Consider the following 12,077-nt stretch of genomic DNA (forward strand, 5'->3'; position numbering starts at 1 on the left):
GGAGATCCTGCAGTGCTCCAATGCAAAAAAAAGGGAGTGAAAGGAGTGCTGGGAAGCCAAATGGCGGGACAGAAAAGAGAATCACATGTTTGTTAAGGATGCTACTGCGCAGATGCTTAAAGCAATGGAGGAGCAAATGCAAATGCCGAAGTCCTTAATAATGCTTCAGGCGGAGATCAGTGCTTGACCTCCCCTGCAGCACATTCAGAATTCTTTTCCATGCCCCCCCCCACCCCCCAACTGCACCCACACAGTCCTTTCCACCTTCCGGGACTTCTCGGTTTCCCCTTCACTCCAACCCCGCGGACAACTTTCACAATGATAGCTGGACCTGCCCAGAGCTGTGAAAGTCTGCCTCTCCCACCAGGCATCTGTGTGTTCGTGTGTGCTGTTTCTTGTGCAATAAAAGCAAACTGGTAAATCCGCTTTAATTTTTTTCTAGAAGGTGAGAGTGCAAATGCTTGCACAAGCATTTTAGTACCTCTATTACAGGAATAGAAGGTCACAAATGTCACCATTGCCCCCTAGGAAAACAACATGTCATGTAACATTGAAGCAACTCAGACAGCGCTATATGTCACTGGTCGTTGTCAAAGTGCTGCCTCAAAGACTCCCTGATTCGAATAGCTCCCCTCTGGGCTCCTCTGCCAGCCCTGATATCTGGCTGCTCAAAATCAGCGGCCAAGCAGTCTGCCTCAGCACTCCACCCCTGAGCAAACCTTTCATCCTTAGCTTCACAGAGATTATGCAATGTACAGCATGCGGCTATGACTATAGGAATATTCTCCTCAGTGAGGTCCAACCTGCCACAAAGGCATTGCCAGCGCACCTACTGAGCCTGTTGTTGAACCGCTCCTTACTGCTATCCAGGTGTCCCACGTAAGGTTTCATGAGCCACGGCCGTAAGGGGTACACAGGGTCCCCCAGGATCATTATGGGCATTTCAACACCCCCCACTGTAATCTTCTCATTAGGAAAGGAAGTCCCTGCTTACAGCTTTCTGTACAGGCTGGTGTTCCTGAAGATGCGTGAATCATGCACCTTCATAGACCACCCTGCATTGATGTCAGTGAAACATCCAAGGTGATCCACAAATGCCTGCAACACCATGGAGAAGTACCCCTTCCTACTGATGGCAAGGTGGTCTGGTGCCAAAATTGGAATATGTGTGCCAGCTATTGCTCCTCCACAGTTAGGGAAACCCATTTCTGCAAAGTCATCCACTATTTCACGCACATTTCTCAGAGTCATGGTCCTTCATTGCAGGATGCATTTACTGCCCTGCACACTTGCATTAACGCAGCCCCAATGGCTGACTTCCCCACTCCAAACTGATTCGCAATTGACCGGTAGCAGTCTGTAGTCACCAGTTTCCACACAGCGATTGCCACACACTCCCCGATAATGTCACGGCTAACCTGGTGGCTGAACTTTGTGACTTTGTCCTTACCCATAACTATTTCACATTTGGGGACAATGTATACCTTCAGATCAGCGGCACTGCTATGGGTACCCGCATGGCCCCACAGTATGCCAACATTTTTATGGCTGATTTAGAACAACGCTTCCTCAGCTCTCGTCCCCTAAAGCCCCTACTCTACTTGCGCTATATTGATGACATCTTCATCATCTGGACCCATGGAAAAGAAGCCCTTGAGGAATTCCACCATGATTTCAACAATTTCCATCCCACCATCAACCTCAGCCTGGTCCAGTCCATACAAGAGATCCACTTCCTGGACACTACAGTGCTAATAAACAATGGTCACATAAACACCACCCTATACCGGAAACCTACTGACCGCTATTCCTACCTACATGCCTCCAGCTTTCACCCTGACCACACCACACGATCCATCGTCTACAGCCAAGCTCTGCGATACAACCGCATTTGCTCCAACCCCTCAGACAGAGACAAACACCTACAAGATCTCTGTCAAGCTTTCTTACAACTACAGTACCCACCTGCGGAAGTAAAGAAACAGATTGATAGAGCCAGAAGAGTTCCCAGAAGTTACCTACTACAGGACAGGCCTAACAAAGAAAATAACAGAACGCCACTAGCCGTCACCTTCAGCCCCCAACTAAAACCCCTCCAACGCATTATTAAGGATCTACAACCTATCCTAAAGGATGACCCAACACTCTCACAAATCTTGGGAGACAGGCCAGTCCTTGCCTACAGACAGTCCCGCAACCTGAAGCAAATACTCACCAACAACCACATACCACACAACAGAACCACTAACCCAGGAACTTATCCTTGCAACAAAGCCCGTTGCCAATTGTGCCCACATATCTATTCAGGGGACACCATCACAGGGCCTAATAACATCAGCCACACTATCAGAGGCTCGTTCACCTGCACATCCACCAATGTGATTTATGCCATCATGTGCCAGCAATGCCCCTCTGCCATGTACATTGGTCAAACTGGACAGTCTCTACGTAAAAGAATAAATGGACACAAATCAGATGTCAAGAATTATAACATTCATAAACCAGTCGGAGAACACTTCAATCTCTCTGGTCACGCAATCACAGACATGAAGGTCGCTATCTTAAAACAAAAAAACTTCAAATCCAGACTCCAGCGAGAAACTGCTGAATTGGAATTCATTTGCAAATTGGATACTATTAATTTAGGCTTAAATAGAGACTGGGAGTGGCTAAGTCATTATGCAAGGTAGCCTATTTCCTCTTGTTTTTTCCTACCCCCCCCCCCCCGATGTTCTGGTTTAACTTGGATTTAAACTTGGAGAGTGGCCAGTTTGGATGAGCTATTACCAGCAGGAGAGTGAGTTTGTGTGTGTATGGGGGTGGGTTTTTGGAGGGGGGTGAGGGAGTGAGAGAACCTGGATTTGTGCAGGAAATGGCCTAACTTCATTATCATGCACATTGTGTAAAGAGTTGTCACTTTGGATGGGCTATCACCAGCAGGAGAGTGAATTTGTGTGGGGGGGTGGAGGGTGAGAAAACCTGGATTTGTGCTGGAAATGGCTTTTAGATAAGCTATTACCAGCAGGACAGTGGGGTGGGAGGAGGTATTGTTTCATATTCTCTGTGTATATATAGAGTCTGCTGCAGTTTCCACGGTATGCATCTGATGAAGTGAGCTGTAGCTCACGAAAGCTCATGCTCAAATAAATTCGTTAGTCTCTAAGGTGCCACAAGTACTCCTTTTCTTTCTGCGAATACAGACTAACACGGCTGTTACTCTGAAACCTGTCATTATGCAAGGCACTGCATTTAGCCGTATGGAGTGGAAATCTATCAACTGCATGAAAAAACTTGCACAGATACAGACAGACATCATCTTCCTTTCCAAATGCAAACAGATGGACATCGTACCAAAAGGACTGAAGGTAAAAAATCCATTACAATCTACATACCACACAGACTATGCTGACAGCTTGTGCCACACGCTCTCAAAGAAACTGCGGAATCACCTGATCAACATCCTCTACAGCAAACAGGGACAGATTAAGAATGAGCTCTCAAAAATGGATACTCTCATAAAAAACCAACCTTCCACACAAACTTCCTCGTGGCTGGATTTTACTAAAACTAGACAAGCCATTTACAACGCACACTTTGCTTCTCTACAAAAGAAAAAGGACACTAAACTTTCTAAACTACTACATGCTACAAGGGGCCACAGCAATGGTTCCCTCAACCCACCTAGCAATATTGTTAACCTATCCAACTATACTCTCAGCCCAGCAGAAGCAGCTGTTCTATCCCGGGGCCTCTCCTTCTGCCCCTCCACCCCTACGAACATGATACAGTTCTGTGGTGACCTAGAATCCTATTTTCGACGTCTCCGACTCAAGGAATATTTCCAAAATACCTCTGAACAACATACTAATCCACAGAGGTCTCCCTACCAACACTACAGAAAGAAGGATTCTAGGTGGACTCCTCCTGAAGGTCGAAACAGCAGACTGGACTTCTACATAGAGTGCTTCCGCCGACGTGCACGGGCTGAAATTGTGGAAAAGCAGCATCACTTGCCCCATAATCTCAGCCATGCGGAACGCAATGCCATCCACAGCCTCAGAAACAACTCTGACATCATAATCAAAAAGGCTGACAAAGGAGGTGCTGTTGTCATCATGAATAGGTCGGAATATGAACAAGAGGCTGCTCGGCAGCTCTCCAACACGAGTTTCTACAAGCCATTACCCTCTGATCCCACTGAGAGTTACCACAAGCAACTACAGCATTTGCTCAAGAAACTTCCTGAAAAAGCACAGGATCAAATCCGCACAGACACACCCCTGGAACCCCGACCTGGGATATTCTATCTGCTACCCAAGATCCATAAACCTGGAACTCCTGGGCGCCCCATCATCTCAGGCATTGGCACCCTGACAGCAGGATTGTCTGGCTATGTAGACTCCCTCCTCAGGCCCTACGCTACCAGCACTCCCAGCTACCTTCGAGACACCACTGACTTCCTGAGGAAACTTCAATCCATCGGTGATCTTCCTGATAACACCATCCTGGCCACTATGGATGTAGAAGCCCTCTACACCAACATTCCACACAAAGATGGACTACAAGCCGTCAGGAACACTATCCCCGATAATGTCACGGCTAACCTGGTGGCTGAACTTTGTGACTTTGTCCTTACCCATAACTATTTCACATTTGGGGACAATGTATACCTTCAGATCAGCGGCACTGCTATGGGTACCCGCATGGCCCCACAGTATGCCAACATTTTTATGGCTGATTTAGAACAACGCTTCCTCAGCTCTCGTCCCCTAAAGCCCCTACTCTACTTGCGCTATATTGATGACATCTTCATCATCTGGACCCATGGAAAAGAAGCCCTTGAGGAATTCCACCATGATTTCAACAATTTCCATCCCACCATCAACCTCAGCCTGGTCCAGTCCATACAAGAGATCCACTTCCTGGACACTACAGTGCTAATAAACAATGGTCACATAAACACCACCCTATACCGGAAACCTACTGACCGCTATTCCTACCTACATGCCTCCAGCTTTCACCCTGACCACACCACACGATCCATCGTCTACAGCCAAGCTCTGCGATACAACCGCATTTGCTCCAACCCCTCAGACAGAGACAAACACCTACAAGATCTCTGTCAAGCTTTCTTACAACTACAGTACCCACCTGCGGAAGTAAAGAAACAGATTGATAGAGCCAGAAGAGTTCCCAGAAGTTACCTACTACAGGACAGGCCTAACAAAGAAAATAACAGAACGCCACTAGCCGTCACCTTCAGCCCCCAACTAAAACCCCTCCAACGCATTATTAAGGATCTACAACCTATCCTAAAGGATGACCCAACACTCTCACAAATCTTGGGAGACAGGCCAGTCCTTGCCTACAGACAGTCCCGCAACCTGAAGCAAATACTCACCAACAACCACATACCACACAACAGAACCACTAACCCAGGAACTTATCCTTGCAACAAAGCCCGTTGCCAATTGTGCCCACATATCTATTCAGGGGACACCATCACAGGGCCTAATAACATCAGCCACACTATCAGAGGCTCGTTCACCTGCACATCCACCAATGTGATTTATGCCATCATGTGCCAGCAATGCCCCTCTGCCATGTACATTGGTCAAACTGGACAGTCTCTACGTAAAAGAATAAATGGACACAAATCAGATGTCAAGAATTATAACATTCATAAACCAGTCGGAGAACACTTCAATCTCTCTGGTCACGCAATCACAGACATGAAGGTCGCTATCTTAAAACAAAAAAACTTCAAATCCAGACTCCAGCGAGAAACTGCTGAATTGGAATTCATTTGCAAATTGGATACTATTAATTTAGGCTTAAATAGAGACTGGGAGTGGCTAAGTCATTATGCAAGGTAGCCTATTTCCTCTTGTTTTTTCCTACCCCCCCCCCCCCGATGTTCTGGTTTAACTTGGATTTAAACTTGGAGAGTGGCCAGTTTGGATGAGCTATTACCAGCAGGAGAGTGAGTTTGTGTGTGTATGGGGGTGGGTTTTTGGAGGGGGGTGAGGGAGTGAGAGAACCTGGATTTGTGCAGGAAATGGCCTAACTTCATTATCATGCACATTGTGTAAAGAGTTGTCACTTTGGATGGGCTATCACCAGCAGGAGAGTGAATTTGTGTGGGGGGGTGGAGGGTGAGAAAACCTGGATTTGTGCTGGAAATGGCTTTTAGATAAGCTATTACCAGCAGGACAGTGGGGTGGGAGGAGGTATTGTTTCATATTCTCTGTGTATATATAGAGTCTGCTGCAGTTTCCACGGTATGCATCTGATGAAGTGAGCTGTAGCTCACGAAAGCTCATGCTCAAATAAATTCGTTAGTCTCTAAGGTGCCACAAGTACTCCTTTTCTTTCTACTGAGAGAGTAGCTCTCATTCTGGTGTCCTTGCACTGCAGGTCTGGGGCAAGCTCCATTCCAGGAAGGTGGCTTTCTGCATCCAAAAGTTCCGTAGCCACTGCTCGTCATCGCAAAGCTGCATGATGATATGATCCCACCACTCAGTGCTTGTTTCACAAGCCCAAAAGCAACAGTCTACTCTATGCACCTGCTCTGTGAATGCCAAAAGCGATCTAAAGTTGCTCCTATCCATATCACGCAGAATGTCGGGCGCCTGTGAGTCTTCTTCAGTTAAGAACTTCACAATTAACTGCACTGCCATCCGCGATGTCTTCATGACAGAACATAGGAGAGCAGTGTGGGATCCATCCCTTCTCACAAAGATGTTGGGGTGAACAGCAAAAAAAGGGCCATTGAAAAAATGCCGCGAAAGAAAGATGCATGCCCATGGAGTGCTGGGACAGAAAGCAATTCATCACAGGGCATTTAGAACGGTCTCAAGATGCGCCGCGATCCGCTCCATCGTCCCACACCACCTAGTGCCAGAAGGACTGTGGGCTAGGTACCCACAGTGCATTGCTCACACATTCGATGACGGTGCCCCCACTACGGATGCAATCTGCCAACAGAGGGAACAAGTGTGAACATGAAATTGCGATTTTTAACATGTCGACTTTTGGGTGTCAGCATCACTTTTGTCCACACAAATTGGTAGTGTAGATATGGCCTAAGTCTGAGGACAAAGTCCCTTGGTCATGAGGAATGTTAGAGGTGGCAAGTTTTTTTGAAGGTCTTCCATTTTCCTGCCAGCAGCATCACCTCAGTCGTCCCCCGATTCAGCTTTAGCTATCTGCTCTTTATCCAAGAGCTGATTTCAGCTAGGGATTCTGACGGCTGTGAGGTGGTGCTGTTTAAGTTTTACATAAAGGACATGTAGAGGGGGGTGTTTTCTATGTGCAGCTAGCACTTCAGCCTGTGTTGTCTCTCCCAACAGCTTCATAGGGATGTTGAATAGTATGTCAAAGACTGAGCAAGATGATTATGGATGTGTTTTCCTTGTGTACATACAGGAGACAGTCATCCACCATAGCAACAAGTGCTGTCTCTAAACCAGGCCCTAGTTTGAACCTTGACTGAGAGGAGTCCAGGATATTGGTGAGTGATAGGTGCTGTTGGATACTCTGCTCACTTCTCAATTTGTTTAGCCACGGGAGGTGAGAACTAAGGAGCAGTTTGTGAGGTGTCTAGCACTGAGTGATGCTTTCTTTTGTACTGGAAGGTACTTTGCTTTAGGGTGGGCGGTAGATTTCTTAAAGGAGGTTTTACAATCTCATATTAGATGTCCCAAGTGTGGGGGGGGTTCTTTTGTTTGTTTTTTTAAACTAAAGTCAGGAGTCAGTTCCATGTATGGCCTTGATTTCTGTCAGTGCTGCTATGATTGCTTCTTGTGTAAACAGGCCAAATTCTTGGAAGCAGGGTCTTGTGTTCTGGGTGACTCATAAAGCCATCATGTAGGTGCGTGATCTCATGAAATGAGGGGCTGGTTTCCCAGGTTGAGTTGAGGCAGACTGAGTTTATGAAGTGATTTACAGTCTGGAAAACCTCTGTAGGGCATGACACTGCTATTTCTGAGGCAGAGAAGTAAGATCTCTCTGCCTCCTTTGCACTAGTAGCATAGATTGGTAGAAATTTTTTGCCTGTTTCTGTACCAACTGTTTTCCACTCTAGCTTACCTGTTTTGACATCCAAATTTCCTGAAGTTCTAGTGGCTTCTTATACCTGGAAAAGCATGACATAAGTGGAACATTAATTTAGAGATGCTCTTTGTTTACTAGAAATATTATTTCTGAGTAAGAAATCATCTATTGGTAGAAAAGGAAAGTCTTACTACTTTGAAATGTGGCTGAACTCCATATTGCAATGACATTTTGTGAAAGGAAAAATAAATGCCAAAATTACATCCGTTCTCTGATTTATCTACTTCATAAAGGGTGTTTGACAGCCCAGCACAATGCACTATTTCATTGCATCTTATCCTCTGTCAAAACATTATTAAAATAATACATAGGCAAAGGGGGAAGGATATGTTGCGAGTGGGAAACAGTAAATTGGATGTTTATCTTTCAGAAACCTACCACCCTTCTTCCAAAAAGCATGTGAATGAAATATAATAGGTTATGCTCACTGAAGTGTATGTGGAGCAGCTAAAATGTTAACCACAGGATACAGACCATGTGATTTCTATTAAGTAACTAGCTGGTGGTTCTTATGGATAATTACACTTTTTCCATTCTGTTTTAGTCTGTGTCTGATCGTGTCCCATGGCGCTGTTGTCTGACATTTTAATAATATTTTTTGGAGTATTTTCAGCTTTAGTAACATCTCCCTCACTCCTAGGCTTACCACAAACACCAGACTCTCCAGGGTCTGGTCTGAGATACTTCTACAAACTTAAGTAACTGAATATACACCATGGACACATTCTGGAAAAAATGGAACTAGACAGACTCATTTTAAAGACTTGCCCACCTATTTCTTCTAACCACAACTGCTGATATATATTCATGCTTTATATATATAAAGCATGAATTCTAATCAACTAACTTTTTTCCATGTACTTTTCCTGAAGTATTCAGTTTGGTGTCAGTGTTTTTGCTAACTAAAAGTAATTGCTTTGTGGGAGACTGAATGGCTTGACCTGCTGGTAAGAGATTATAGAGTCTTTCACCCTAGTCAGGCTCTTCCCAGTTCACTAATGGCCGAAACATGTTCCTGTCTGACACCAGTGAAGTTTTGTGTGAAATGAGTTCACTAGTTTAATCCTAGTTTCAGAGGAGCAGCCGTGTTAGTCTGTATTCGCAAAAAGAAAAGGAGGACTTGTGGCACCTTAGAGACTAACAAATTTATTTGAGCATAAGCTTTCGTGAGCTACAGCTCACTTGCATCTGATGAAGTGAGCTGTAGCTCAAGAAAGCTTATGCTCAAATAAATTTGTTAGTCTCTAAGGTGCCACAAGTCCTCCTTTTCTTTTAGTTTAATCCTGGATTTAATGAATATTTGTCCACAGCACAGGTGCAGCCACTATTGGCAGCTGTTTAGGTATTTCTGAGGTGCCCAAGTACCATATGGTGATACAACTGAGAGTCTAAGGACTGAATTATGGTGGAGTATGAAATACTCCACAACTAGAAATGCCTGAAATGGGGACTGATCAAAGCAGCAGGATAGTGCTAGGAAGCTTACAGCATCGGCTGCAGCAGTGCGGCTGTTTAGTGGATAAAGGATTTTTGACTGTAGTGATGTCAAGCTAATACCTTTCCTTTCAGAATCATTATTGAGAATTAAAGGAAAGAATTCAGACTGATACTGGTGCATAAAGGGATGTGTATTGTCCACAGTACCTGTCCATAACTGCACCACAAACCACAAAGGCAGGGTGGGGCTTTTCCATTTCTGAAGCATATAGTGCTGCTTTTTTGGTACCAAAACAACCCTCTTTGGAAAATGTGTAGACCTCAAGCTTAAATGTTTCTGTTGAAAAATTAAAGACACACAAATCCTTCTATTTAACCATATCCACCTGAGGTAGCAGCAAAATAGCTTATGAAACAATCACTGCTCAGACAACAGCAGTAGACAGAAAACTTGAAAAAAGTGATTACAGGTTAAATTTATCAAATGGATATTACAGTTTGTAATTTAGGCTATTTATTATCCATATAACATAGCCTCCTTTTAAGGATTTGTATATACTAAAATTTCCAGTTGTGTTTTAACACCTGCTAACACCTGCTTTTAACACAAACGCAGACAAGGAGCAAGCATTTGTGCCTTCTGGTTAAATTCTAAACACAACTAAGAACTGTAGGTTAAATAAACCTGGGCAGGGTTAGATTTTTTTAGAGGCTCAATTCTGTCCTTGCCAGGCTTATGTGCACCATGGCATGAGGCAGACTTTCAAAGGCAATGCTTTTTATTTCATTGGGGCCAAAAGTTCTGTATAATCTACATAAACCAATATTGTCTCATTGTTTACTTGTACTCTCCCATGTGTCTGTAACCATCTGTTATCGCTTTTCTTATACTTAAATTGTACACTCCTTGAGGTAGGGAGCATCTTTTTGTTCTGTTTTTGTACAGCACCTAGCACAGTGGGGCCCTGGTCCATGACTAGAGCTCCTCGGTGCTACAATAATACAAATAATAATGGGAGCACTTTACCCACCATAGAACTGCAGTTACCTGTGTGGGGCTTCACAAGAGCTGTTTTACAGCACATTGTTCCACTCCACAAAAGAGTGAGACAAGACCTGAGAAGGATAGTGTACCGCACCATGGCCTGTGTAGCGGGGCAGTCACCCTGCTCTGGTTTAGAAGGGGTTAAAAGCCAGCCCTTGGAGAGGGCTGGGAGCTAATCAGAGAAGGCTGGGAGGCAGCCAATCAGGGCCAGGCTGGGCCCCATAAAAGGGCTGCAGGGCCAAAAAGCAGTCAGTCTCTCTCCAGCTTTGGAGAGAGATGGACCTGGCTGCCTGAAGAAGAAAAGGGTACTTTGGCCAGTGTAGTGCTGAGGAAGGGCAGGAGGAGCTGGGGAACCTCCAGCCTGGCAAACCCCCAGGCAGAGGCCTTGCTTTTGGGGCCAGAGGAGGTACTAGGGCTGTGGGGAAGCAGCCAGGGGAGGAAGAGGCCACAGGTCTAACCCCCTGGTCGAAGAAGAGTGGCCACTTCAGACTGCAGTTTGTCCCTGAGGGAAGGGGCTAGATAAAGATTGGCAGTGGGTCACTGAGGTGAAGTGGGCTTAGGGGATTGGGGCTCCCTGGGGAGGGGAGGACTCTGAGTGTGGGGGTACTGCCATGGGGCAGTACCCAAGAGAAGAGGCACTGTGGGCCAGGAGGGTTGCGGGGCCTGAACTACAGTGGTGGAGAAGGAAAGGAAGCAGGTACCAGTAGGGAGCCACCAGCCAGCAGGAGGTGCTCGGATGCTGGGATGAGCTAATTCCAGAGGTAACTAGCAGGAGGTGCCGTGTCAGCGAGGGCATGCCATGTTACAGCCTGGAATCAGGAAATACTTAAGCATGTAATTGTGTTGCCCTAACTAGTGGTGCTTTTTGGAATCAGGACCTAAAAGTGAAGGGCTGATCTAGTCATGCCAAATGTAACTATTGTATTGGAATAGGGCCAGCACACTAACACTACCAACCCAACTTTTAGAGAAAAGACCATGAGTCTCTTGATTTGTTTTTTTCAAACACCTTTATTTTCATTTTCTCAAATACTTCACCACTAATGGGAAAAAATACTTGTTAATAAAAACAACGCACTTTGGGTCATACGAAAAGGAGAGTAAAATGTGGATTATGCTCTCAAAAGAGCCACCGTGTAGATACTTCAGTAAGAAGAGAACACATTTTAAATTAATGTCTTGATATTGTTTCAGAATGTACAACAGGGAGAAATATCCAGAGCAGCCTCAAAAAGAATATTCAGACACTGAAACAATCAATCATCTAAGGATTTAGCTACAGCAGCATTACGATTATCACCACTCAAGGTGTTGTCATTAAGCCTCCTTTTAACTTTTTAAAATTATTTTGTCACTAACAGTTTGGCATCATTTTAAGAAAATTTATTTCTTCTCTTCAATCATGATACAGCTTTACAAAAAAACAAAGTGAAATTGTCATTCCAAGAAAAATCAACTCAACTAACTCTTAATTATGTTT

General features: G+C 44.9%; 1 protein-coding gene across 1 annotated transcript in view; it reads left to right on the forward strand.

Annotated features, from left to right (window-relative positions):
- The window catches only part of MTX3 (metaxin 3), a 35,178-nt gene extending 23,354 nt beyond the window's left edge, over positions 1-11,824 (forward strand). The window contains exon 10 of the mRNA XM_077816977.1: positions 11,792-11,824. The gene's annotated coding sequence lies outside the window, so the exon portion shown is untranslated. The remainder of the gene's footprint in view (positions 1-11,791) is intronic.
- Positions 11,825-12,077: the final 253 nt, after the last annotated feature.

This window comes from Eretmochelys imbricata, chromosome 5 (genome assembly GCF_965152235.1).
Source record: "Eretmochelys imbricata isolate rEreImb1 chromosome 5, rEreImb1.hap1, whole genome shotgun sequence".
In the NCBI taxonomy this organism is placed as follows: domain Eukaryota; kingdom Metazoa; phylum Chordata; order Testudines; family Cheloniidae; genus Eretmochelys; species Eretmochelys imbricata.